The following is a 10,405-nucleotide window of genomic DNA, read 5'->3' as shown; positions in this document are numbered from 1 at the left end:
CGACTTGTGGACTGTTCAACTGCAACACCCGCTGACTGCAGTGATAGAGCTTGGAATAGCCATTAGCCAGGACAATTTTTAATATAACTCCAACTGGATTCATCTGAAAGATGATACACCTCATATACACCTAGGATGCTTCGAGGGTGAGTAAAACACAAGCCAATTTTAATTTTTGGGTGAACTAACCCTTTAAGAGTGTACACCAAGTTTAAAGAAGTGCACAAATTGAATGTAGTTTAAGTTTTATCTGGTTTGGCACCATCCAACAGCTCCAGTACTTGGCTGCAGCTGTTCGCCCAGATGCTTAATAACAACTGCTTTCTATTCCTCAGGACTGCATAAATGCGTTTGAACCTTATGTGACACTGTCCAGCAATCTCTGATCAACAGACTGATCAGTACATCGTGGAGGCTTCTCAATTATATATTTATATGGTCAAGTATATGTCTTTAATTATAGCTGTACTTCAGGGTTATTATTATATAATTTACTTAGTTAGCCCTAAAGATGAATCTAAATGTATTTATAGAAAATAAATATGTCTGCTTGAAAGAATGAAGAATATGGTAAACAAGTTGTAATAAAGAATGAACTATAATACGTAATAAACGTAATAAAGAACTAAAACTAAATCAAAATTTGCTGTCAAAATTAACACTGCCATTTTCTAAACTATAGTGAATAAACTGATAATGTGAGAAATGTTTAAGGTGTCTGAATAAATATTGGGTTGACTTAACAGTATATCAATGATACTTCTGTGATATCAATGACACCAAAGTCCCTTTATTAAGGCAAGTCATGTCACTCAATCAAAAACAATCCAAAAGTATTGTTTAGTGTAAAACATCTTGAAGATTAGCAGATAGGCTGTCGATTCATTAAATAAGCCGTTTCCTCTAAAAAGCTGTTTATTCAGCGTAGTGAAGCCTCTCCTCCACTGACATCCATTCAAAAAAAAACTGCCTCTGGTCTCCTTTCCCACGTACTGCCAGACCGGAAGCGTTAGCTTTAGCCATTACGCTTTTTCGGCTAATGGTTGCAGGCTTGCCTTCTAGTGGCTTTGTTCTAATGGCAGCTGCAGTGATGCGCTGTCTTTACCGATTAGGGATTGGCTCTTTTGCTCAGAAGGCGGGGCTTCATTCAATAGAGCGACCATATTGACCGTTGCATTTTTTCCCCCAAAACTATACGAGTGACATGTCTTGGGTATTCTATAGTCTTTGAAGATACTACTGCATTTCTGATGTGCTTCTTGCTTTCTGTATTAAACACTGGTCACTTTTATTCAGTCCTTTTTTTTTAATCTGTTTACATTTTTATTTGTACCTGTTAACCAGGACGAAAAGTGGTACTGTTGATGCAGCTCAACTTATGTCAAATGGTGAGGCAAAACACTTTACTCTAGTCCTGCGACGAGGGAAAACAAAGATAAGTTGCAGAATAGAGAGCAAGAGGGCATTGAAAAGAGGGACGGGCAGGTTTGAGGACGTAAGCTGAGCTGCTGTTGTTCAATACTCCGAGACATCTGGCTATATTTGGACGTCTCCCCTAAGATCTGGTCCATGCCATGTTGGGCCTTTTCCCCCTCCTTTTCCCGTTTTTCGTCAATCCCCTGACTAATAATACCAACTTTTCCACATGACGAGGAAGAACGCGTTCTTTACGTGTCAGGATTTCAAACACACGTGCCAGCGCTGCCTCTTTACTCGTCTGCCTCTTTTATATCTCTCTCCTGTTGTTCCTGTTGGCCGTTCGGCGTTCTAGCGTGTGAAACGCCTCAGCCAAGTCGTGGAGAGAGAGCATATGCCCATCTCTGCCTCTCTCTCTCTTTCTCTCATCCTGACATGTGTGTCCTCCTCCGCCCAGCGGCCACCTGTGAGTCTTCCTGTGTCCCTTCTGCCGTTGCTCCGCAAACGTTCAAGCTAATCTCCAACTCCTCGCCAGCGGGTACTGCTGACGTGCTAACGGCCACAATCAGCGCTGACATCCGACCGCAGCTACTGCTAAAGGATGTCCTTCTCCAGGCCATTACATTCTTATAATAAGAAAACAGCTTTATTAAAATACATTTAATCTTTTCTGAAGAAAACATCAAAGTTTTTGTCCATTACAATATTGGGTGGTTTCTAAGCATTGCAGGGTCGTAACGTAACCATCATAGACGTTTAAGGGGGACAATGATTAGAAATGGCCTAATTGCCTGCCAAAAATTATCGAAAAGGTACATTTTAGGCAGGCCTGCCTTAAAGTAGGCGGGGTTTACTGTTCACAGAACCAGAGCGCGAATTTCAGCATAAAGTGTCAGTAAAGTTTAACGAGGTAAGATGGAATATATATATATATATATATATTCATGTCTGGAACGACATGAAGAAACAGAACAAACTGAGATAGACTAAATCCAGAAGAACTGTGGCAACGTCTCCAAGACGCTTCAAGAAACCTACCTGCAAAGCTACAGTACTGTTAAAAGTTTTTGACACTTGTGTAAAAATGCTGTAAAATGAGGATGCTGTCAAAAATAATGTCATAAATAGATTTTCTTTATCAATTAACTTTTATTAACTAAATTAAATCAACATTTGGTGTGACCATCCTTTGCGTTTAAAGGGGTCATATGATGTTGCTAAAAAGAACATTATTTTGTGTATTTGGTGTAATGAAATGTGTTTATGCGGTTTAAGGTTCAAAAAACACATTATTTTCCACATACTGTACATTATTGTTTCTCCTCTATGCCCCGCCTTTCTGAAACGCGTCGATTTTTACAAAGCTCATCAGTCTGAAAAGTGTGTTGCATCGCGCCGCGTAAACATAAAGCCATGTCTCCATTTGTGATCGGAGAATTGACAAACAACCAGCGCTACTCTACACTGCTCAAAACTCACGTTTGAAATTGTCAGTGGCAAATTCTTTATATATAAAAAACGTACTTACAATCTGTGAGTCGGAACAGCCGGCATTGTAGTCTACTCTTCCAGGATCAGGAAACAGTCCTCCATAAAATGTGCTGCACACATCTGAATATTTGGGTTGAACTGTTCTGGAACAGTGTTGTAAATACAAATTAACCACTGATTTCTAGTCGTGTCCTCTTTTGGAAGGCCAAACAAAGTAGTTTCGCTTTCACAACGAAACACAGCGTATGTATGTATCTTATATTTTCTAAACATCTTATTGGAAATGTTTGCAAAATGTTTTTAAGTCCAAAATTAGACTTTGACAGGACTCTGTTGTAACAACCCTATAATAGTAAAAATAAATTTAGATTAGCAAATATCCTAGTATTCTCTATGACCAGATTTACTTTTATGGGCTTTTAGCTTGTATTTTTAGGACAGCAGAGAGAGTCAGGAACGGTAGTGAGAGAGAGATGAGATGAGGACATGAGCCAGGCCTCAAACCTGGATCCCATGAACCAACAGATTGTACTGTCCACACCAACAGATGCAATTTTTTTTAGGTCTTTTTAGACCTATAAATATCGTGTGGATATAGTCAAAACAAAAAGGTATTTTTATGACAAACAATGTGCATTGGCCATTTAGCATTACTATATCCACTTATTTTTGACTCCCACGTCCCACTAAATGGTGTGGATTAATTGTGTGTTTCAGAGTTTTGTGATTGGTTCAAACTCTTTGACAGAAGACATAGCATCCTACATAGCATCATAGAAGGTTATAGCATCCTAAATTTGTACATGCTCATAACTTAAAGGGGTCATCGGATGCAAAATTAACTTTTACATATTGTTTGAACTGATATGTGTGTTGGCTGTGTGTGTACACAACCACCGCGATTGAGGTGATCTGTTGTTGGATGTAATAATTAACATAGCAATCATCATTTACTCCCGACATCTGAGCCACTGAAGACGCAGTGAATTAACGCTACTATTGTTTCTGAAGGAAATGCAATGAATCTTTGCAAATCACCTTTCCTAATAATGTAGAAGTTAGTAAGTTTCACGATGAATGCAGCTAAAGTTTACTGTCTCTCAGAGAATGGCTGGTCACCCCACAAAAGAGAGGGGCGGGGTGAGCAGAGCTCATTAGCATTTAAAGGGACATGCACCGAAATGGCTTGCTGTGAACAGAGCTGTTTTTGACAAAGTAAAAAGGGTGTTTTACACTACCATTGAGAAATTTTAACCAAAGTATGCTATAGACTTTTAAGACCCTAAAGAATCATATCAACTTGTGGAAAATGGGCATCCGATGACCCCTTTAAAGGTATGTAATTTTTTGACTGCACTAAAGCATAAAAACACCATAATAAATTTGATATTTAGGAAACATGCTAAGTTCACATATTTGTTTCTCCGATAAACAATGCTACCGCCAGGTATTCAAATTTGAAAATGTGCATTCCGTGTCGGAATGTCTGTTTTTGTTTTGGTCTGTGTGATTCCTCCCACCCAATAATATTTCGACAGTCCGGGTTGCCAGTTGGTGGAAAAAACATTGTAACGCAGCCATGAATACGAGCAAACGAATCAGATCAAAGATCGCACATTGTACCTGATCTAAAAAAACCCGGCATCTAACTAAAAAGCTCTATGACCAGAGGCATATCAAAACATGGATAAATCAACTCATCAATATTTTGAATTTGGACTGCACTACCCATTTCAACAGCTCGCTGTCAAATGTCATGATGTTTGATCATGTGACATGCAAGAATCTATGAGATTTGACTTTAGCTGATGTTTGGAATTTTTGGATTGTTTCATGCTATCCTCCATTTTTGGAGCTTAATTGTTTTGAACCACATTGACTTTCACAATATGGACAAAAGCAGCTGAAACATTCTTCAGAATACCTTTTTTTGTGTTCCACAGAAGAAAAAAGTCAGGTTTTGAATGACACGTGGGTGAGTAAATGATAAATGTAAAGGAATGTAAATGAATTTTCATTTTTGGTGAGCTCTCCATTTAAAGAACCAATATGCACTCTAATGGTAAACAAGTTCTAAAGATGTACTTTTGAGGGTATTACAGCACCAGCTTCAGCAATTCAGGTCAACAAGTTGAACTCTGCATATTTGAATGCCAGGATTGCTGAATTAACCAATCAGCACCCAGGACCAGAATAATGTATGGATGAAGGATGTTTGCTTGTACTTGTATGTGTGTTCACTTGCATAATTCAAACATGTAGGATCTCTTCTGCCTCTCAACAGTTTATTACACCTTTTTCACCATTAAAACAGTTAGTCAGCGAGATAAATCCACCTCCTGAGCTTTAGCAGAGAGAGAAACTTCAATTAGGCTACATCATTTGAGCTGTCGGTTGTAAAACCCAAACTAGATGCTGTACACACAAGTATACGGTTACAAACAAGATTATAAAGTAAAATTTGTGGCGATGCCGAAAATATTGCATTCTCAGAGTATGAAATTGCTACCAATATTATGTCTGGACTTCAAAGAATGAGAGTAGAAATGCCTCCCAATCATAGAAGCCATCTGTTTAAGAAGAGTTATTTAAAAAGAGAGAGAGAAGATGGTCTAGAGGGAGGGAGGGAGGAGGGTTAGAGAGAGAGAGAGAGTTAGAATAAATCCTTACCACATAATGATTACGGCTCACAAGTCCTGCCTCTGATATGGAGTGCAGAAGGAGCCGGGATTACAACTACAGTAATCTGAGAACCGCAAGTGCACTCCACAGCCACAGACGGACACATCAACTCCAACAAAACATCAAGGGTCAGGGGAAACTGAAATGAGGCACCTGTGAACGGGACATCGCTTTACAACTACAGAAGTCAAGAAAATAATTACAAACTCCATGGAATCAGTGGCTAAAATATCTGTTGGCTAGCAATCAACAGCCGGCTAAAACGAGAAGCTCCGCCTGTCGCCCTGTGCCACCTGTGTGCCCTTCTAACTGCCAGTTTTTGGAGTAATCCGTGGTGTCTTTTACTGGAATGAGGACTACACTTGAAGAACATGCTGGAAACAAGTAAACAAGGTGAACGAGATTTGTCCGTTGGACTGAAAAGAACTTGGAATACACCGAAAATTCAATTTCCTATTGTTTGTTTTAACATGAAACAACAGACAATTCAAAATTCTATTTTACCCTAATGTTCTTTTTGACACAAAACTGCAAATTTATGAAAAGCACTGATTGCTCTTATCTGATTTGGACCTGTCCAATGAGAGTTGAGACACATGCGTCCACCTAACCAGTGACCATCCTGGACAAGGGGCTCTATGCGCGTCTGCACCAGGACACTTGTGGACAGCCGTCTCCTGCCTCTCATTTCTCCTCTGGCATCCGCTCTCCCTCCATCTCTCCACGCCACCTCCTCTTTTCCTCCCCTCCTCCCTCCATCCGTCCCACCCTCCCCTCACGGAAGATGATGTGACCTTCTGCCAAACTGCTAGAGACCATGCCACTGTCACAGTGGGCTGTTCTGTCTGCACTGAAATAGAATCAAACAAGAGCCACGAGAGAGAGAGAGAAAGAAGGAGGGGGGACAGGGGAAAAAAAGAAGAAGAAAAAAATCAGGACGAGTCACGGAGGAGAAAATGTGCTGTCAGGCGTCCGGGCTGGATGTGGTTTGCCAAAGCAGGTAACTGATCACCTTCACTTCTGGCAGGGATGTTGCTGGCGCACACATACACGTAGATGCACTTTAAACAGGATTTTTGAAGTTGCGCACCTGTTAATTTGGTCTTTTAGTGACACAACTGGCAATTTTGTTTAGGATTTGTGCAGTGTAAAATGAAGGCTAAGTGTGTTTGGGCTATGAATCATCCTGAAAGTGCCTTACTGTGTTCGGACAGCGCTGCGAAACTGTGTCATCTCAAGCTGGTGCACCCACAGGTTGGATGCTTGTTGAAATAGTAAAGTTTTCATTCATGTCAGATCGACACCAGAAAACAAACCTGTAGGTTAATGCGTGTTGCTGCTGTAGTATGTCACTCTGTGGTTCCTGACTTGCAGGTACAACAAAGATCAATCACTTCTCACCGCAGATGGAGCGCGTTTCCCGTTAAAGTCGTTGTGCTGGAATGTTAAAGCGGCAGAAATTGAATTCCGTTGAGAGGTGAACTGAGAGATCTTGGATAGGAAGCAATGACAGCTTTCAGTAATTACTGTTGGGAGCAGTTATTATGGAGCACACACTGACGCATTTGGGATTCGTCCCGCTGAAGCTGTGATAATGTGCCACTTTCGTAGTGAGAAGAGGGTGCTTCATAAGAACAAGGTGGATAATGGAAAGAGAGGTATTTGGGATGGCTAGAAAAAGACAAAAGCTGGTCTATCAGATCCAATCACAAGTAATCTTGTACAAAATGTTCAGGGAAAGTTATTAGGAAATCGCAGTGGTGGGTAACAGTTTCAAAATTAGAAAGAGCCCGGCTAAATACATGCTCCGGAGCGAATGGAAAAACATCATCTCAATCATAATTACAACTCTTCAGTCATCAGTCATATCAAGATGATTTTCAGGAATAAAATAATAAATAGTAAAACAGGACATGATTAGTAAAAGCAACTTGATTTTAAATATATGTGTGGAATATGGGTAGAAATGTCATTTATTAGCATTTATGTGAAAAATTGAAAGATTTTGTAGAATGACCTGATTGCCCTTGTGTCCTTGTTCTCCTTCAGAGCAGTGCTTTCAGAGAAATACTTTTTTTTATTATTATTATTATTAGAACAGTGTTTTGTAAGCTGAGATATGACCTGATATGATTTTACTTTTAATAATAAGAATAAACTTTGCCCTCACAGGAATAATGTCTACAATTAAGCTCATTTGATGATGAGTTATTTATGTTGTATAGTTATAAGCTGGATTTAATTGTCTCTGTAAGCATATTTGCTGCAAAATGTACAGAAGATCTGTGTAGGGTTGGCACTGCGTGTGTAGTGTGTACTATGAAGGACACAGTGTACGCTGTAGAAGTGTAGGACAGTTACGTCAAGTGGCCGGCTGTTACGTCAAGACTATGAGGTGTTCTCTCCTCATTCATGATTTAATTGCAGGCGTTGACATTCTGTATAATCTTGTGAAGATCAGTTGAGAAATCATATCTAATTTTTCAGTTTTTCTTTCAACCTGTTAAGAAGCACTTCACTAGGTTTCTCAAGGTTAACCTCCTGTAAGTCTGCAAAAACGATAGCTTTATCTTGTCATTGGGCTTATAAACTCAAAGGTTCGCCTTTGAACCTAATTAACCCTTATAAGAAATATATTAGTGCCTTAGGGGTGCAAATTATTACCTTAAGTTACTAATATGCACCCTTTGGAGTAGATAAGGCTCAAAGGTGTACCTTTGAGGGAACTGTCCCAGTAACAAGCTAAAGCTACAATTGTTCACATTTTTCACACGGATGAGACAGTACAGAGTTTGCAATTTGCACTTGCCTCAACAATGCTAGAGGTTTTTCAAAATTATAGGTGGTTGCTGGGGTGTTTTGGGTGGTTGGGAGTTGTGTTTATTGGCCAAAGGTTAAAAGAGAAAAAAAACAAGTCTCTATGATATTTTAGGTCCTAGATATGGCTCAGTTTTCTCCTTAAGGTTTGATGTTTGTTCAGTTGTAGAGCTAATTTAACCCTTTAAAGCCTGACATTTAAAATAATAGAATGTTTCTGAACCTTTAGATACAATATTTTTTTTAAATCTAAAAAATGCATATTTAATTTTTTGTTGAGTATCATATTTGATACATCTGGCTTTTATGGCTCATATGATATCAATGAGATCTTTGTAACAGTATAGCAGACTAAATCATTTGTCACTCTTTATCTCCCAATAATTTGTCTTAGTAAGATGATATTTAAATGCTTAGCTTTATCATCAAAGCTCTGTGTTTTTTATTGTGCGGCAAACCATATAATAATACATGCCATAATAATACAATGATAATTGAGAGACGTGCAAATAAACATTGCTCAAAAGTCTGATGTATCATATTTTCACTTTTTAACACAATTTTTCTAAAATATTATGAATGGATCATTTCAATTTGTTTCAGTCCAGTAAGTGTTCATCTTGAAATATGACTAACAGTATAAAAGGTATTCTTACAGTACGTTTACTTTACAAAAATCAGTAAGAGTTTCACAGCAAAAAGTACCACATGTACCACAACCTGAAGGGGGACGTTTTAAAATGATACTAAAAGGACTTTTACTTGGTAAAAAAGTATAAACTATCAATCAGACAACAGAAGGCATCTAGTAGATAGTGTACAACAGGTTTTTCAGCAAAGTTTTGATTACATTGATAATTTAGAGGCTTTAGAATTTTGTGTATCAAATATGTGACCCTGGACCACAAAACCAGTCATAAGGGTAAATTTTTTGGCATTGATGTAACATTGATGTATGGTTTGTTAGGATAGGACAATATGTGGCCGAGATACAACTATTTGAATATCTGAAATCTGAGGGTGCAAACAATCTAAATATTGAGAAAATCGCCTTTAAAGTTGTCCAAATGAAGTTCTTAGCAATGCATATTACTAATCAAAAATTAAGTTTTGATATATTTACAGTAGGAAATGTACAAAATATCTTAATGGAACATGATCTTTACTTAATGTCCTAATGATTTTTGGCATAAAAGAAAAATCAATAATTTTGACCCGTACAATGTATTTTTGGCTATTGCTACAAATATACCCCAGCGACTTAAGACTGGTTTTGTGCTCCAGGGTCACATATGATACAGTAAGCTTATAGTAAGTATCAGCAATAGTAATAGAGACACACAAGCTTAAATAGATACAAAATTGTCCTTCCCAAATATGAGTGAGGATGATCAGAGGAAGAGCTTGGGAAAGTTGAGCCAAGGCATGGAGAGGGTGAGTGTGTGCTGGTTCTCAAATGCCGTGTGTTCTTCTGTGTCAGAGTGTGTGTGTTTGTCCATCCTATTGTGTGGTGGACAAGTCAGTGCAGTGTGGAGCCAGCGAACCCTGGGATCAATGCATCTGTTCTCTGCTTACACAGAACACAACCAGCGTAGAGCCGACCGTTCACTCGCCTTATCTGTCAACTCTCAATACTCGCAACGCAACACTAATCAGATTCTGTACGCGAAACAAGATTTCATCTAACCATTCACTATACCATTTCTTACCAAGCTGTTTACTGAAACGTGTGCATATCTGAGATATGCATTAAATGCATTGAATGGAATTAAATGCATTGAATTAAATGCAGAGTTGCAATTCACATTTAAATGTAAGAAAGTAGAATTAAAATGAACTGAAATTCAAAGAACTTCATGTCACTGTAATGCTAGATAGACAGACAGACAGACAGACAGATAGATCAGACAGACAGACAGATAGATCAGACAGACAATAGATAGATAGATAGATAGATCAGACAGACAGATAGATCAGACAGACAGACAGATAGATAGAT

At 38.6% G+C, this 10,405-nt stretch overlaps 1 protein-coding gene across 1 annotated transcript in view; it reads left to right on the top strand.

The window, feature by feature from the left end:
* The first annotated feature begins 5,572 nt into the window (after positions 1–5,572).
* LOC107758122 (glutamate receptor ionotropic, NMDA 2C-like) overlaps positions 5,573–10,405 on the top strand; it is a 76,632-nt gene continuing 71,799 nt past the window's right edge. Inside the window, exon 1 of the mRNA XM_016575786.1 lies at positions 5,573–6,589. The gene's annotated coding sequence lies outside the window, so the exon portion shown is untranslated. The remainder of the gene's footprint in view (positions 6,590–10,405) is intronic.

The sequence above is a fragment of the Sinocyclocheilus rhinocerous genome, unplaced genomic scaffold (genome assembly GCF_001515625.1).
Source record: "Sinocyclocheilus rhinocerous isolate Xijiao unplaced genomic scaffold, SAMN03320098_v1.1 scaffold234, whole genome shotgun sequence".
In the NCBI taxonomy this organism is placed as follows: Eukaryota; Metazoa; Chordata; class Actinopteri; order Cypriniformes; family Cyprinidae; genus Sinocyclocheilus; species Sinocyclocheilus rhinocerous.
The sequence above is the reverse complement of the archived record's forward strand: the minus strand, read 5'-3'. Positions and strand labels throughout refer to the sequence as shown.